The sequence below is a fragment of the Ambystoma mexicanum genome, chromosome 10 (genome assembly GCF_040938575.1).
Source record: "Ambystoma mexicanum isolate Mex_15411 chromosome 10, UKY_AmexF1_1, whole genome shotgun sequence".
Lineage (NCBI taxonomy): Eukaryota > Metazoa > Chordata > Amphibia > Caudata > Ambystomatidae > Ambystoma > Ambystoma mexicanum.
In genome coordinates, this window is record NC_090932.1 from 503,374,994 (window position 1) to 503,393,508 (window position 18,515).

Here is an 18,515-nt window from a genome sequence, read left to right on the forward strand (position 1 = left end):
ATGGCCAGAGACTAGTACCTCAAGCCCCAGCACAGAAACCTGCTTGGAATGATCTAGTAAAAAGCTGACAATTGAGCAGAAACCGAAGAAATTGGCTTCAGATTTAACTGCACAGTAACAGATCCTGGAGTCACGGCAGCCAATTGTGTCCTAATTCACCATTGTGTCCTAATTCACCATTAGTGAGATTACAAGGATACATTTATAATATTGGGCATCCTGGAAGAGTGGGATGAAGTAGCCAGAGGAAGAGTCAACTAGCAGTGCAGCAGGTCATGCTGAGTGGAAACAAGTTCCAGCTCCATAGAGTAAAGCCATTGGACAATAAGCTTAATTAAATTTGTCAAAGCCCATCTGCCCTGGTTCCCCAAACTACAGCTGTGACCTGGTGTAGCATTTATTAAGTTCAGGGAGCCCTGGGTTACACTACAAAGTAGGCTGATCAGCTTGTGCATGCTAAATATTTACATTCAGATCAGCGATTGTGCAAGAGTGCCCCCTGCCCCGCCCCCTTCCCGGGTGAGCCATGCAGACCTTCGGTCAGAGGAAGCATACCCAGAGTTGAGGCCCCATGTGGCTGCAGAATGCGGAAAAGTTCCAGACAGGCGAGCGCTCAGGACCCAAGCACTCACAAGAATGTGCGAGATGACTTCACAAGAATGTGCGAGATGACTTCAAGAAGTCCTACATGCTGCACAAGACGGTGCAAGTGCTACTGGACAAAATGAACCTCTGCCCAATTGTGGTATGCTGGCACTAGGGAACTGCCCTGGAGGCCTGTGGACTGCATTGTTTCGATCCTCATGGTTTGTAGTTGGGAGTGCTTTTCCTGTAGTAACCGCAATGTACAAAAGTCACATGACACCAGGTTTTTGGAAAGGTCCATTTAATTGCACAAGTTACAAAGCATTGCATCTCTTGTAAACTGCAAAAGCCCCCAAAATCACCAATGGCAGTGCAACAGCAGAGACAGCCAAGACCAGCCCCAGGATTCTCCAGGATTGCTCTCCGTCTGCACCTATCAGAGGGAGAATGAAGACGTTAGGAGAGAATGAAGACGTTAGGAGAAATACCAATACTAAAGACACCCCTCCTTCCGGGTACTGCAATTCACATGCCATAATACAATTACACAAGACCTATATACTGAGGCTCCTAGAGCCAATATTCCAAGCACCAAGACCTGTTCAATGTTCCAAATCAATTGTTGCTTGCACATATCAAAAGGGAGCCAATTCTCAGGTCGTATCCTTACAGGGGCATCAGTGGGGTGTTAGTGTGGCGATTCTCCACTGAAAGCAATCACGATGCAGATAAGTCTGAGCCTCCAGCGATCAGTTGGAATGGCACAAGTACAGCAATATTCAGCATGGCTAGACCACACAATCCCCCACACTCGCAGTCAATCTAGCTCCCAATCCCCTTAGGGCTATGCGAATGTTATCCATGGCAAGTACAGAATCAAAGGCATTCAACGCTCCTGTACTTGGCTTACCATACACACCAGTGTCAAACTCAAGGAGGCCCCTGGGGTGATCTGGCTGCAAGACCATCAATGGCCCAAGGACAGCTACCTGGTCTGTGGAAACGGCTACAAAAGGAAAAAATAGTGAGGATTGACATGGTATAGCAACTGTTCAGGGTGGCCTTAAAGGGAAGTTCAGCTACTGCAAAATGTAGGAGTGAACACACTGCCCACATGCACCCGCCCTTGAATGCCCAGAACCTGCATAATCCAGTGCAGCTTGGTCAAGGGATAAAGCAATCATAAATTCGAGATATCCCCAAGTGTGAGATTGGAGGGGTACCACAGCAGCCAACGGAGCCCAATACAGTGGTGACGGAAGGAAAAACCAAACATTGAGCAGAAAGGTGAAATTGAGGCCCATGCATTCCTCCACCTGTGCATGATTCTAGAATACATTTGGCAACTGAGAATTGCATTAACCTGGTAGAAAGTGGGCACTTCTCTTGACAGGTGTACCACAGTTCAAAGCATCACAACAGCTGCAGATGGAACTAGAACCTTCCACTGGAAACCAACTGGAAAGAGTAATAGTCCATTAGGGAATCGGTTATGATGAGTTAATGCTCTCTTATTTGGTTGGGAGATGGCTATGCACTCACCCATTACTGAGCTTGCTGTAAGAGCAGGCCTTGTTCAAACTATCTGCAGCCTGCAGGGCAGGCACAGCCTTCATGTCACAGGTTATGTAGATCTGCAAGAGGGGAAATCAGATTCAGTGTTGACCTCTGACAGTAATCATCACCCAAATGTAACCCCCCCCCCCCCTGCCAGCTCCAAAAGCAAATTAGGAAAGCTCACCAAGGACCTGGGCTCTTCAATGAATCTGAAGGCATCAACCGTGAATCTAAGATGGTCAATCCGGTACCGTGGTAACACAAAGGCTGAAGACGAGTCCAACAGCTTCCCATCAATGAGGCATCTAGAACCATCAATAACAGACAATTAACCTGTGTGCAGGAATGGTTGGTGGGAGCTTAGCCATTGGTAATGGATCTGTAAGCTCAAAATGTACATCCGACACCTTCATTCAATTGACACATGCCAGCCTTCAAAATTCCCGTGATCTTGTAGGACTAGAACAATTATGCTAGGGTAACAGATGAGACAGAGTTGAGGCATCTAGGTTTGATTTAGGAGTGTAGCTAAATTGTGCCTCCTTTTAGGTCAGTCTGTTACAGTTAAAAACGGAAGAAGGGTAGCTTATGCGGGAACAACTTGCCAGGTGGCGTTTTGCTTCTACAAATACATCTAGAAAATTGTTCTGGGGCAGGTCACTGAAGGGGATTAGTGTAGATCCCTAGTACTAGAATGCCCCTGCCAAGTTCCTTATAACTGTATCCTATGCCTCAGGTGGCTCGAAGGAGGGGAGTTGGGACCAGGTAAATATGTCACATCCACAGTTGTAAAATCGTGTCCCATTCCGGCCCCCACTTCGGACCCAACAGAAAGGCAATCCTGTGAAAAGGGTCCTATTACCGCCTAGCCCATTATTAATGCTCACCCATTTGATGCAATTAGTTCATATCTGGGACTAGAGCTCTTATCTGGCGACAGGGTGGCTACACAGCTATCCACAAAGACCCTCAAATCTTCATTGTTTCCAGTTTGGACCGAGGCTTCAATGTTGAAGACATCTCCCAGCTGGAATGTTGTGCTGGTTCTGGCGGAGCTCCAGTCAGCTGCAGAATCAAGAAGCAGTGTTCAGAAAGTTTGAAAGCTGTACATACTGTATCACAGGAAAATGTTGAAATGTTAAAAATGTATAATTCTGAATGCCAACACCAAATTGTCGGCAGATGCTGTGTGATGGTGTTACACTGACACTTGCTTTCACTGCTGGTTCACCCAAGGGTTGTACCGGTCAAGAGTTCAGGACAGAGCCACGCAGCTGTCAGGTCAGTGGATTGATCTGGGTGCAATCTAAGTATCACCTATCAGCCCACTGTACAGACAGAATAATGTATGTGTTGCATGCTCTGTCCTGGACCCTGCCTTACAATCACAAAGCAGTAGGATCTGTCACTTAGGCGTAGGGTTGCTTCAAAAGCAGTAGCCTGCCGCCCAAATCTGCAGGGTTGGCAAGTATGGATGGGGCTGCAGACCGCTACTTCCCATGCAGCCTATACCACCTACCACTCATCAAACGCAGAGAAAAGGACAGAGTCTCCTCAGCAGACAAGGTAGAGCTGAAGGGGATCCAGGTGGGTTTGATGGCGTTGCTGCTCACGTTGGCGTTCCTAGAAGATAGATGCCCAGTGTCAGAGTTTTACAGTAGTCCAGATCCCACAACCTCACCAGACTGGGGGAAACCTCTCACCTCGGATAGATGCACAAATAGGGACTGAAGTTGGGTTGGTTCGGGTGATTACTCTGTTGCTGGATAGTGTTGGGTTGTAAGTCAGAATGGAGCTGTAAATCAAGGCGTCTGGAGTCACCTGGAAATCATTAGGCAAATAAGGACAAAGATCATGCAATGACTAAGACTACAGTTTTCCTGATCTATAGACTACAGCATGGCATGGTTTTATCACATTTGCCTCAGGTTGTGTTAATATGCGTGAATGAAAAGGTGTAGTTCACGAAGTCATTAGGGCCCTAGATACTATACAGTATGTGGACAGTCATCTTGGTGTATTCCTCCTGCCAATACCCCCCCCACACTCCTATCGAAGGGATGGTGCCCATTAGCTCACCATAAGAGGTATATGCAATCAGTCTTGCCCCACCTATAAGGGCAGCTCGTTTCATGAATAAGTTACTCTGGAAAGGAGCGGTGGCGATGGTGTTGGTGTGTACAGGCGCAGCACATGTGGATTACCCTTACTAACTGAACACGAAAGCCAAATATGCCAGTGGCAGGATGATTGTGGTCCCTTCTTTAGATAAAAGACTGGCATTCTCTTTCGGGCAGGATCAGACTAATAATTCAAATCTCCCCTATTAAGTCAGGGTTAACCAAAAGTTGGAAGACCCCACAAGATCACGAATCAGAACTTAGTTGGCCTGGGCCACTCAGAATGTAATGTGGAGAGGATGCCAAAGATATCAAACACGTGCCGTGTGCCACAAAGTGTGCTACAATGAGACCTCCATTGCGATTATGCAATAAGCCTAAAACGTCATAGTACACATTTAGTCTTGCATCCAGGGGGGTAAAGGTTCACTGAACCATATGCTGATCTTGACTATCTAAAGATGCTGTCCTGAGCTGCAGGTCTTTGGCAAAAGACGCAGCTCCCCAGTGGAAATCATCAACAGGTCCTCCCATTCCACATTTAAGACTGCATTTTCCATGCAGTAGGCTTGCTTAATAGAAAACCAAAAAGAAGCACAATTGTGTTCCAGACAAGCACTCAACACATTCAAGGAACACCCTGTGCCAGCTGCCTTAACCTACTAGAGCTTCGAGCCGTCACTGCTGAAGGGGCAGTAGTGGAGTTGGGCAGGCCTTGGCGCAAGATGCAACCTTAAAACTACAACAAGGCCTCCTAACGGTGCAATGGGTATATGATTGAACACCTCCAAAAGCAATTGTGTTGCGCGCAGAAGCCTCTCCCATGCGCCTAAAACCTACACTCGAAACGTATAAACGTAATGCGTTCACTGCATTCCAGTTTGCTTATTTGCCTGCAGTTTATATTACCTTAAGTTTCAATATGCCATTTTGCATAATCACCAGAAACCTGCTTGGACCAACGCTGGAAACACTGCCCTCTGGCCCAGAGGGTTATGCGAAGGCTGGTCTGCAAATTAGCTCCCATAAAAGTACAGCCAGAGGAGTCCTGCCTCACACCACTATCCCTACCTCTAGGCAGGTCCATTGCTCCCCCCCCACCCCCATGGTCCTTCCTATGGTTGCAATTGCTTACAACAAGGGTACCCTACTCTAGATAAGCTAAGATACCTGCTGCTCAGAAGTGGACTTATGTGGTCTCATTTTGGCGTTCCTAGATTAATCAGACCAGATTTGGAGTAACACTGCCAACAATGACAGTGACAAACAATGGCTCCTTGAAGACAGCCTCAAATCACTAGTGTAAACACAAGAGTAAAGGGTGCCACGTGTAACTGCTTGACAAGGCAGCCAACGTAAAGCCTCAGTTTCCCAAATCTCACTAAAGTGACAATGTGCCACACGTCATGTTGGAGACTAGTTGCTTCCCACGATTGTCGGAAACACTGAAAATCATGCTAAAATGATAAACCTCAACTACCTCCAAATGCCACGTTCAAGCTAGCTTTTTTTTTTTTTTAAATAACAAAAATCTAATTCAGTGCCCTCCCTCCTGTCCAGCCCAACACAGGAATATGGGAAATGCTCAGATTTCATACCCATAGATTGCCTTGCCTGACCACTTCCCAGCCTCCCGCAGTCATTAAAGTGACAGAGTGCCTGTAGGATGGTGAGAGGGAGTACATTTGAGAGAGTTTTTTGTAGGTTTTTTAAGAGAAGCTACACGCACACATTGGTGCAACTGCTGAAAATGGGCTATGCCCTTCACTACTTCAGAAAAGCACTTCCAGCTCATATAGAGCAGGAGTCTTGCAGCCCTCTATAGTAGCAGAGGCAACAACTCCTGGGAGCAGACCACCAAGAAAAGAATCCAGGACTCAGCGCCATCAAATACGTATGTTTGATTTTAATGATCCACCAGACAAATCAGTAGAGCCCATGTGCAGACGATTAATCAGCTCTCCTGAGCCTTTTTCAAATCTGGGCGGCAGATGAAAGATCAATCCAAAATGTTGACGCGTGTGACTATTTGCATTACGGAATCAGATTTTCGGACCTGGGGATTGGGTCCCGTTATTTGTAACAGTCTTTTGGATTGATCCTTTCATCCACGGCCCAGATTTGAAAAAGGCTCAGGGGAGCCGAAACGTGTGTACTCGTTTGCACATGGGCTCTGATTTGTCTGGTTGATCATTAAAACCAAACATACGTATTTGATGGCGCCGAATCCTGGATTCTTTTCTTGGTGTTCTGTTTCTGGCTGACAGGTTAGGCTTTTCTACTGTCTGAAACCAGTGACCTGCGACATTCACAGGATCTGGCCGCCTATCAACTACAGTTAATATTCAAGGGATTGTGGGATTGTAAGGAGTCGCCTGCTTTGCAACTACCTCCTGGAAGCAGTAGTACAGAATCAAGAACTAGGGTGCCTCAACGTTTGTTTAATTTTATTTTCATCACAGACAAGCCCAGAATTGAAAAAGGCCAAAACGCGTGTCATCCAAAAGGGCTATATTTTTTGACATCCAAACCATTCAATAAAAATAGTTCACTACAGACGGAATTGGAATCCTTTATTTATCCCAATTGGGAACAGCACACGCAACATTAATTACTGGCGCAGTAAAGGGTGTAAGCAAAAACACTACTCCTATTCTTACAAATGGAGTAAAGGAACTCATGGTCCCCGCGTTTGCATAAACCTATGCGACATAGCGAAGGCCAACCAAACCAAATTTGAAAATGGTCACAATTCTAATATTTAAAATACTGAGTAAGCCAATTGGTCGCAGGGGTACAAAGCAAAGGATACCACTAAAGTGTTCCTCGATTTCAACTATTAGAAATAAAAACTAGATAGCCTATTCCGGCATGGCCACTGAAACTGTAGAGCTCTGGAATTAAAAGTTGGCAATTATGAAGCGCTTTAAGTGTGAACCATTTGTAGGTGAAGTGAAAATGGGGTGTGTGGGTTGACACATGATCTGGGGCTTGTTTTGTGGTCCTTATGACCACCTCAACCACTACCTGCCTATCTAAAACACGCTCCCCCCTCCCCCAATCACTTGGATATAGCTGTTCTCTTGAGAAGCCTGTGTTATGTCTAAGCAGCCTTCTGCAAGGTAACGAATGGTGTACTTGAACCCATACAGCAACTCGTGGTGTTGTGAAAACATACCCAAGTGTGCCTTGAGACATGGTGTCCGTGCACTAAGTGTCAAAAAGCATCAGAAAAGGCAGAGTGTGTCTCCTATAGGCATTTGCCAGGCCCCTTCAACCCAACAGTTTGCAATCTTATGGCCAGATCGTACCATCATTGCAGTAAAGGTCTCGCCCATGCCTAAATAAAAGCCCAAACGGCTTTCTTTGACTGCTTGCGTTGACTAGGCAGTCACAAAGGGAATGTCTCAAATACCACCTCGTTCTGGCCTACTTTTGGTCGCCCTAAGAAGACCCAATAAGGGGGTTCCCAAATCGGAGACATGGGTGGCACTAGACCCGTCAGTTGAAGTGCCTCCCACCCCCAACACACCTCAGCTGAAGCTTGTGATGAAGACCCACTAAATGGCTTTCCTTGCATAGTTAAGGTCTTAGATCCAACCACTGGGTGTTTTTATTCTGCAGGCTAGGGGTCAATAAGCTATGCCCGAAAACAAAAGCTTGATTTGGCATTGTGCTACTTAATGAAGGCCCATGTTGATGCCATACACCTCCACCAAGTAGGCCCCAGTTCCTGTCATGGATGAACTTGGAGACGCAATCCAGCAAGGACGTAAACGAACGTGAAGTAGGAGAAATGCAGAATACTCCAGTCCTAAAATTGCACCGGAAATACCAAAATAGAGCACTTCGCTAAAGTGTCAAATGTTGTTCTTTGAAGCGTATAATAAAACTACGGTCGTGAACAGCATTCTTTGTTGCCAACATGAAGTTAACGGTTCCCAGATAAATGATGCCCTGCACGAACATTGGGGAAATGAAGCCCAGGCACCGTGAGCGGAAAGCGCAGAAAGGCAAATGCTTAACTCGGAATTGCATTATGTATGCTACGTGTACCTGCAACCGCCTCCCCCTCTCCCCTCCATAAAATAAATGGAAGGCGACGCGCACCGAACCGCAAACCTCCAAGAGTAGAGTAGCTGGGAACCCCGAGACCCACCTGCACAGTGTTGCCGCAGCCTTGGAGCGGAGTCTGGAAGGTGACCACGTTATCCGCACTCAGTGACGTGTAGACGCAGAAAGATGCGCCCAGCCTCAGGTCAGAAGCCTGGACCAGCTTGCCCGTCCCAAACAAGTCTCTCTGAACAGTGACCACCATGTTTGCCTCCTGACACTGCACACTCACTGGCTGCAAAGGGAAGACCGCACGGCTCCCAGCCTGACTCCAGGCCCCGCTGAAGGACACCCCTGGCGCAGCATAACGGCTCCCTAGGGCGTCCAAGTGGGACCAGCCTCTCCTGGAAGACGCCCCAGACGGACTAGCGCGGAACCTGCCGCACAACAACGCCAGGAGCAGAACCCCGAGGAGCATGCGCTGTGCCATGCTGGCTGCAGTAACTACACGAGCACGCGGCCGATAGCGCTCCAGACACGCCTTCACACCTGAAAGCAATCACACGGCACTGCTTAGGCGCACGCCTCGCGCTCATTTATATCATCACACCGGAGGCCCGCAGGTGAGGTCAATCAGATATCGCCGATAGCCCAGTGCAGAGGAAAGCGGCTGCTCGCATTCCTTCTTACCACCAAACCTAAGGCCAACGTACACCTCATCAGGTAAGGCCAATCACGTGGGAATCCTTGACCTACGTAAGCACTGTACCAGCAACTGGGCAACCTCAAGGAGAAGTCATAGTGGGGGCATTAGCTTGGTGGTGTAAAGCAGGGAGGAGCCAGCGCCTCGAAAACTCGATCCGCGGCAGTGCCGATACCGCGCTTAGAAGCGGGAGGAGCGCGCGTAAAGCGCTATATAAAAATTATTACTAATCTGCCGGACATTTTGTACCCAATAGCTACGGACAGCTCCTCTGTATTCAGTGTGCGAACATGCTGCTCGAGTAATTAAACTGCTATGGTGGGAAAACATAATGCAGGGCTACCAAACGTGTCCCCTCACTGTACAGAGAGCATCACACCCCTTGCGCTGATCACTCCACAATAAGACAAAGCAAGACGGGCGCTGCCAAAGCACTGCGAAATAACAATGGCCTATTGAACAGGTTCTGCTGTTTGTCAAGTGTCTGCTCTGCACCCAATCCTGTGTTTTTTCTTCCATTCTTGTGCTTTTGTTTCCCCGCCCAAAAACATATTTCTACAAGTAGCAGAATGCAAAGAGACAAACAAAGGACTGGCTCATCTGCTCTGACCTGGTACGGGCCCCTTTCCAAATCGGTGCCCTGCTCTCCAGGGTCGGACTGGGACAAGAAATAGGCCCGGACAACAAAAAAAAAGTGGCCCACCCCTCGCCTCAAAAAAGTGGCCCACCCCTCGAAAAAGTGGCCCACCCCTCGCCTCAAAAAAGTGGCCCACCCCTCGCCTCAAAAAAAGTTGCCCTCAAACCATCATCCGTGAATCACGTCAATTCATGACTTTTACAGAAAATGCTACATATTGAGGTCCACAGCTCCGAGGCACAGGAGTGGCATGAACCAACCACCCCCACTGCGGTTTTGGGACCTGCTGCAAGTCAATGCTTATACAGGGCTCTGCAACCCCAGCAGGGAAGGAGGGTGGGGGTGACGATGGTTGGATAGATGGGGAGGTGGGTAGGGAAACCGGAATGAGGTTTAGGGAGAGGTCAGAAAATGCTACGTATGGAGGCTTCATGTGTCTGTTACATTACAACACAACTCATAAAATAACATTACTTTGCATACAGTTCTGTGGGCTTGTATGAATTTGTTGCCCTGGTGTAATGGATGTGCCAGTGGTTTTTGCTCTTGGCACCCTATTTTAATTGTGTGCCCCAACAATTCACGTCCAATCACACTCTTCGAAGAACAACTACTGCATCTCACAGAGTAACATCAGACCCCTCCCTCCAGACAGCGCCTCTACAGCCAACTTACACATCACCGCCTATCCCTGGCCCCTTTCGGGATACCAATGCCCCTATGCCCTCGACAAAGACACTGTGGGGTGCTTCCGAACTGCCCACAGTCAGCAACAAAGGCTAGCTATCAACCGGGGTCAGACTGGGCCATGCAATTGTCTCAGGCACCAAAGAAAAAGTGGCCCGCACTTGCAAATGGCTTTTCATTCCTTTTGTGATACTGTTTGAATAGTACCCGGGGGGAGCTTTTTTGATAAAGTGACATGCAAATTGTATATTTTAAAGAATATTTATTCAGCAACACTGGTCAAAACTACTAGTCGCAGTGTGAATTAACTCATCAAACTGGCCCACATGGGCCAATAAGGGTCCCACTTTGGCCAAAAAAACGGTCCCACACCAGCATTTTGTGTTTTTGGTTGGCCCTGGGCCTATTGTCCTACAGGCCAGTCCGAGGCTGCTCCCAGCTCAACTGACTTTTCAGTACTGACACTTTTTCTCTCATCTTTTCCCCCAGTTGCAACCCCTCCCCACAGAAAAAAAGTCATGTTTTACCATGGGCAGGTCCACAATCCATCTCTATCAAGGAGAGCAATGTAGCAGCATGCAGTACTCTTTACCTAACTATTCATGCCAATGAACAGGTACAGCCAGCTTCCAAAACGGATACGGTTACATTTCGCTCATGCCCACATTGCCCAGTAACAAATACAACCAGCTCTGATGCCCAAGGGGCCGTACAGCATAACTGGTACAGCTTGCTCCCAGCTCTGGTAAAGCCAGCTCAAACACAATCGGCTCCTGATCATTCTCTGTGACCGTTGATGTACCCATTTAGTAACAGGTAGAGGAGCGAATTCCCACATATGTCAGGCAATAGATAGCGCAAGGTAACACCATTTCCAGTAACAGGGACAGCGAGCTACTGCTCACGTCCAGTAGCTTTTACAACCCAAACTCCTCGCACTCATCACCGGAACTATTAAAAGCTATAGCCTTCAACATGCCCAGCCCCACCCCACCCCCCTTAGCTAACAATGTCCATACTATAGGCTCCGTTTCGAAAGGCATGTAACACTGGAAACTGAATGCGTAAAGGTAGGGAGACTAAGCATGACAGCATGGCAGTAGGGCAATACATTGGCCCATGGCTGTGACACCTAATTCTGACTGCTGCCCTCACCAAGAACAGCTGAGCTCAGTCTTGCAATAGACCAGTGAAAACATTATGACATACTTGTCGGATGGTGGAAAAATGAAGCTTGTAACTGGATCAGCCCCAGACAGGTCCTCAGAGGAATAGGCCCCTCTGGATTGTTCCCAAGTTCCGTATGGGCCAGTCTGCCACTGTCATCCTCACTATAGGTATGGTGGTAACAGGTGGCATTCCAGAGTAGCGCCTATCTTGCTGAAACACACGATAATGGCCTTTGCAGCCCATGCATATGCTGCCTGCTTGTTGCCTCATCTTCAATGGAGGTCTTGCCCCATGCAGTATTATCACATGTCCCCAATGCAGTTTAATTGGCCTCAAAAGCGGGCAATAACTTGTACTTGGCACCAACCCTAAATCAGTTGTAGTATTATCGTAGCCGCATGCAGTAAGAAGAATTCAGTTGAGCGGTATTACCATAGTTGATACGCCAAACTTACAATGTGGCGCAGAATTACAGAAACGGCTTGTCTCATGATGGAAACAGAGTGTAAACATAGCGGAGTCCATGCTGGACACACACAAACATACACAACATTTGAGGTGCACAGAGATGGAGCCTGGGGCACGAGAGAGACCAACAAGGGCAGGAACACAGAGGGAGCCTGGGGAGGTGGGCTGGAGAAAGAGAGGCCAACAAGGGCAGGGACAGAGATGGAGCCTGTGGAGGTGGGCTGGGGCACGGGAGACCAACCAGGGCAGGAGGAGAGATGGAGCCTGCGAGGTGGGCTGGAGCAAGAGAGGCCAACAAGGGCATCAAGAGAGATGGAGCCTGGGGAGGTGGGCTGGGGCACGAGAGACCAACCAGGGCAGCAAGAGAGATGGAGCCTGGGGAGGTCGGCTGGGCCAAGGCAGGCCAATAAGGGCAGAACCTGAGATGCAGTCTGGGGAGGAAGGTAAGTTCTAGAGGGGCAAACAAATGCAAAAAGAGCGATTGATGGGCCCTGGTGAGGGCTGGGGAAGAACACAGGTATGCTTTTGGTACTCAGGCAGGAGGCAAAAAGAGAGTGGGTGTATGCAGGCAGAGGAAGTGTACGGTAAGGGTGGGGTCTAAAGAAAAATAAGTTTGGACTATGGAGTAGGGATATACACAATGAAAGGAAAATGAAATCAGAAACAAACACTTGGTGACTTAGCAGGGTAGGACAATAGTTTGAAATGAAATGGATAAATATTAACACAAAAGAGAAGGTAAAAGTCGAAAAATAAACGGAAACAGAAGTTTGCAAGATAGGTTAAGGACAAAAAAAGGTGAGTCTGAAGAGAGAGAAATTAAAAGACGATGGAAACTATAAAAGGCAGGTGTGCAGAGGAAACTGAGTAACATTTGAAGAGAGAAAAGGAAGAATATTGAACATTTTAAAACAAATGGACAGAAAGCCTTCGGTCAAAGAAGAAGGAAAAATGGAAAGACTTGAGCTGGAATTGGGACCAGGACTGGGGAATTACCGGACTCGGGAAGATTCGACTCATTTGTTCGGTGAGAGGGTAATAGAGAGAGAGGGGGAAGGGAACAAGGAGGAAAGGAGGGCTCCGGTGTCGGGGAGAGCCCCTGGGGCAGAGGTACCACCTCGTGTCAGGCTGCAGGGGTCTACTGTCTACAGAAGGTATGCACGCGTGAAGCGAGGGAAGGAAAGGGTTTGAGAAAGGGGGGCTCAGAATATGGGGCGAGCCCAAGGGTCTGGGGGAGCCCCATCCGGCACTTCAAGGTAACGTTGTGCACCATTGAAAGGAATGCGTCGCTTACGCCTACACATATAATGGAATGGTGACTAAAGGTTTGTGAATCCCAGGCTAAATATTAAGCTATAGATCTGGGCGCTATGCGTTGCAATGTGTTTGAAAAATAAGTTGGAGCTGGCACAGTGGCACCCAGCAAGCAGATGCAGCCGCAGGACACACCTCACTGGGGCAGTACAAGCTGCTCAAGCGGGGGTGCATCACATCATTCCTGCATTTGGGATTCATAAGCCAATCAGAAACCTGTGTTATATCTTGTTGTACTGAGTTAATGGGATCCATGTGATCGCATGATAACGTTTGCCTTTGGTGCCACAGAGAGGTTAGCTGCCTTTCTGCAGAGGGCTTCACTGTCTGTCATAACGCACATCAGTATTTAATAATTATTAAATGGCGTAGATGCACATCTTTTAGGGAGTGCTAGTGGCCTATAGCAGCTGTGGTAGAGTGCCATTTTGGCAGGGATTGGCAACTGACCATTGACCAACATGTTGGAAGTTTTGAATTGGTTCTCCAATTGCTTTGATTCTCTGTCCAAACCGGAGGCCGCTATTATGCATTAATCTCCGTGGCACGAGGGTAATGAGGGATGGGTCTGAGCGGGATGTGCGAGTGCTGAGTGCGTGTGCGCATCACTGGCACAGCAGACCTGCACGGTAAACCCAGGATCAGAGGATCAGAGGCAGCAGAAGTGGGCAGCAGCAGTGCCTCTGCACCCCCACCCCAGGCACACTCACATGGCATGGGGCACATTTACAGTGCCCAGTGAACACACCTTTGGCATGCGGCGGCAACATAGCGCCCAGAAGCTCAGAAAATGAGAAAAGAGCCAATGAGTTCCGTGGCACGAGGGTAATGAGATATGGGTCAGAGCGGGATGTGCGAGTGCGTGTGCGCATCACTGGCACAGCAGACCTGCATGGTAAGCCCAGGATCAGAGGTTCAGAGGCAGCAGAAGTGGGCAGCACTAGTGCCTCTGCACCCCCACCCCAGGCACACTCACTGACTCACATGGCATGGGGCACATTTACAGTGCCCAGTAGTGAACACCCCTTTGGCATGCGGCAACATAGCGCCCAGAGGCTCAGATAATGAGAAAGGAGCCAATGAGTTCCGTGGGACCGTGGCACGGGCCAGTATCATGAAGATCATTGTGTTGGAGCTCACGGACATCCAAAGGGGGGGTTCGGGAGCCGAGGGGGGGCTCAGCATCAACCCCCCAAATAAGCAGCCGATTCCTCCCCCTCCACTTTTCTATGCCTTGCCTTGCCTAGCAATCCGCAGGAACCAAACCTGGAGGCCCCCCCGCCCCGACCCTCCCTCCCCCTTCCCCTCTCTTCCCCTAAAAAAATCCACAATCCTTGACAGCAGAAAGGGGGCGCAGGATGCCCGGGTCTCCCTTCTCGATCGCTACCTCTCTCTGCTCTGGGAACGACGGTCTCCCCTCCCTCGCAAGCTACCTCGCTCTCGCTCCCTCAATTCCTTGCTACCCCTCCCTCCAGAAAGAACGAGGGAAAAAAAGAGAAGCGGGCAGGTACTCCCCCCAGCCCCCTCCTTTATTTCCCCGGCAGAAGGTGCGAAAATACAAAAGCTCCCCTCTTCCCCCCTTTTCTGCAGCAGCCTGGAATGGACACTTCTCGCCACCAACTACTCTCGCCGCTTGCAAAGTGCATTAATAATTCAACCCCCACCCCCTTCCTGCTCAGAAACTCGAACCCTGCTTCTTCGCTGCAGCCTCGCGCCAAAGGAGCCCCCTACTCCTTTTCTCTTCCCCGGGTTTGGCCCCCACCCTCTAATTACATAAAAAATAACATTGGGTGAAAATACCACCGCAGGAAATCGGAAAAAAAAAATCAATGCATCATTTTCAAAGAAAAAGTCACCAACCCATGGGTAGGTGCCAATCGACGCCCGCCCCCTGCCCACCCCCAGGGAAAATAAACCGCGAAATTAATGCAGATGTGCCAGGAAGGGCTCGGGTGGGGCTGGGGGGTGGGGGTAGTATTCATCCCCTGCTCCGTTTGTATTGCTCCAAGTGAGGGCTGTGCGGCGGGTGGGGGGGCGAGGGGGCATTTCGCGCTCTTCCTTTTTGGTGACAGTGCAATTTCAGTTTGGCTCATGCGCCACGCATCACTGCGAGGACACGGTATGCTATAGCTGGCAACTCGGACTCACGAGGGTAATGAGGGATGGGTCTGAGCGGGATGTGCCGTGCGTGTGCGCATCACTGGCACAGCAGACCTGCACGGTAAGCCCAGGATCAGAGGTCAGAGGCAGCAAGTGGGCAGCAGCGGTGCCTCTCACCTTAGCAGTTGCTCAGTGTAGCCAGCAGTGTGTGCGCTGCGCACTGCGCATCACTGGCACTGTGGCACACAGCTGCAGACCTGAACCCCCACCCCAGGCACACTCACATGGCATGGGGCACATTTACAGTGCCCAGTGAACACCCCTTTGGCGTGCTTCAACATAGCGCCCAGAGGCTCAGAAAATGAGAAAGGAGCCATTCCAATGAGTTCAGTGGCACGAGGGTAATGAGGGATGGGTCTGAGCGGGATGTGCGAGTGTGTGTGCGCGCATCACTGGCACTGTGGGCACAGCAGACCTGCATGCACCCTCACCCCAGGCACACTCACATTGCATGGCATGGCAGGGAAATCCCCTGAAAAGGGACGGTGTGGCTGAGACACAGGCACTTGTTATGCATGTTTTTCCTCAGGCTCTGCCCTAATGTTTACGTTGCTCACAGTAGTCCCACTCCACTCCTTACCTCAGTGACTGGCTGGCTGTTGGCTGGGCTGCTGTCTGTGGGCTGTGTGGCCGGCACTGGCACTGGGCACTCCACTGTCTGCTGGCCGCCTCAGTGCTGCCTTGTGGTCCTCCTGTCCTGTGTGGGCTGTGGGCACTGGTACTGTCGGTCTCGAGGTCCACTGCAGACGGTGCGTGCTTGGGTGGGGGCTCATATAGCAGCAGCCAGCAGCATAATGTATGCATTGGCGATTTGGCGGCAAATTGGGTGGGCAGGCACTGCCTGCCCCAGCCGAATTTTCATTGGGTCCAGTTATTCAACTTATTCGTCCACTGCGCCGTCGGCCCCGGGGCCCAGCCCAGCCCCCAGGCACAAGTTGAAGACAGTTGCTTTCAACTTTGCAAAGAAGTGTTACTTACTTCCTGCAGCAAAGTTGAAAGCAAGTGTGAAATGTGTCACTGTGTTCTTACAGTGCCGGCCCCAGCTCAGCAGAGCCCTCAGTCAGCCCTGCAGGCAGGCTGGAGGCTCCAACCCCCCAGGGTCAGGAGGACTCGGAGGGGAGGGAGGCAGGTGTTACAATTGCTTTGGTGTGTGTTTGCAATTGCTTCAGCCTGCCTCCCTCCCACAGATTAAACAAGTCGTTCTCTCTGGCCGCCGCAGCCGCAGGCCAGAGGCTCGTGAGCTGGTGAGCACACACACGGCAGGCACACCGGCCCCCTGAAGTGGCACTGGCGGCACAGCCGCCGGCCTGGTGGTGGCCCAGGCCCACCGACGCGACGCCGTGAATGAATTATGCACATGCAACTGCATCTATCTGCATGCATCATAAATTATGATGCATGCATGATGCAGATGCAATCATCAAAGCAAGGTAACATCTAGTGACTAGTGTTACCTTGCTATGATGATTGTGCAGACTCTCACTCAGATAGTGTGCCGCCGGCGCGCGGCGCCTCCCCCTCCTGGCTCCTGCCTCCATGCCCTGCCTCACTGACTGGCTGGCTCACCCAGCCCAGGCGGCTCACTCACCCCCCCTCCATCTCCATCTGACTTGGCCTCGGCCCGCGAATACTCGCGACGCGGCTCAGCGCACTGCAGCGCACACACACACACACTAGGCCGGGCCCGGGGGCCTGCCAATAAAAAAAAAAAAAAAAATTTGAACATTTTTTTTTTTTTTTTTTTACAAAAAAAAAAACGGCCCAGAGGTGGCTGCCGGAAAACCGGCCCCAGGGGACCCCAAAGTCGTTCGGCCACGGGCCGAAAGACCGAAAGGGCCAGTCCGACCCTGCTGCTCTCTTGTAATTACTAGCAGGAGTGTCACTAAATGCAGAGTTCCAGATACTGGCCGGGGATTGACACTCATATTTTCAGAGCAATACCCTGTTCTTAAAGTGTGGACAACTCACCTAGCAGTCCATTTTTATTTTCATTCTGGGACTTGGAGTGCAGCATTTATAATATAAAAAACGACATACTAGAATTTAAAGGTAAACAAAACAGGATTGGATGTGGCAGTCACGGGTCATTTGTTATAAAGTGTGAGCTCTGTACTAGTGTGGAAGGAAAGTGCTACTATTTGGTAGCCTCTCCTCTTGTGCACCATCATCCATCCATAGGCTACATCCAGCATGTCTTTAGCACATATTGATAATGCCAACAGGTTGGGCTTTTGTATAGGCATGGGAAAAAGCACATGCCAGGCACTGCAATAGTGTTATTAACTGGCCATTGATGGTAGTAAGTGGTGCAAAATTGTACACTTGGGCATCTAATAGCAGTACCTAGAAATGCCTAATACGCATAAACAAACCAAAAATGACTTCATTGAACGACACACATGGTGCTTATAAATCGACTGTCTGAAGGCAGACCTGGTTAAGACATTTTTATTATATAAATAGCGTGTTTACAGCCCCAATTAAATAATTAACTCCCAGAAAACTGCTCTGAAAAAATGCTGGCAGGTACTTTGAGTGCAAAGTTTGAAGGTATGACTTAATTAAAGCGAGCTGAAAGAGTTCCCATGAGGAGGTGTTTTGGGCATGGAGAAGCAGGAACTGGACTCTGGAAGCGCTGCCACTCTAATTAACCTCCGAACATAGCAGACCAGGCTAATACTAACACGCTTCGTAACTAGTGAGTATTGTGATTATTACACAAGTTGCATCTAGATAGAACTGTGAATACTAGCCTGTGCCTCATTGAGCCAGAACTGTGAATATTAGCCTGCATCACACTCAGAGGGAGTTGTTAACATTGCCATGAGTCACATCTACACAGTACCACATTGGGATAGAACTGCAAACACTAGCCTTTGCCACATTGAGATAGAACTGTAAATACTAGCCTGTGCTACATTGAGATAGGACTGTGAATATTGGTCTGTGCCACACAAAGATAGAACTGTGAATATTAGCCTGCAGCGCACTCAGAGAGAACTGTTAATATAGCCTTGAGTCACATCAAGAGAGCGCCACATTGAGATAGAACTGTGAATAT

General features: G+C 49.3%; 1 pseudogene; it reads right to left on the bottom strand.

Moving 5' to 3' along the window:
* Positions 1–874: 874 nt before the first annotated feature.
* LOC138493191 (zona pellucida sperm-binding protein 3-like) lies at positions 875–8,876 on the bottom strand (annotated as a pseudogene).
* Positions 8,877–18,515: the final 9,639 nt, after the last annotated feature.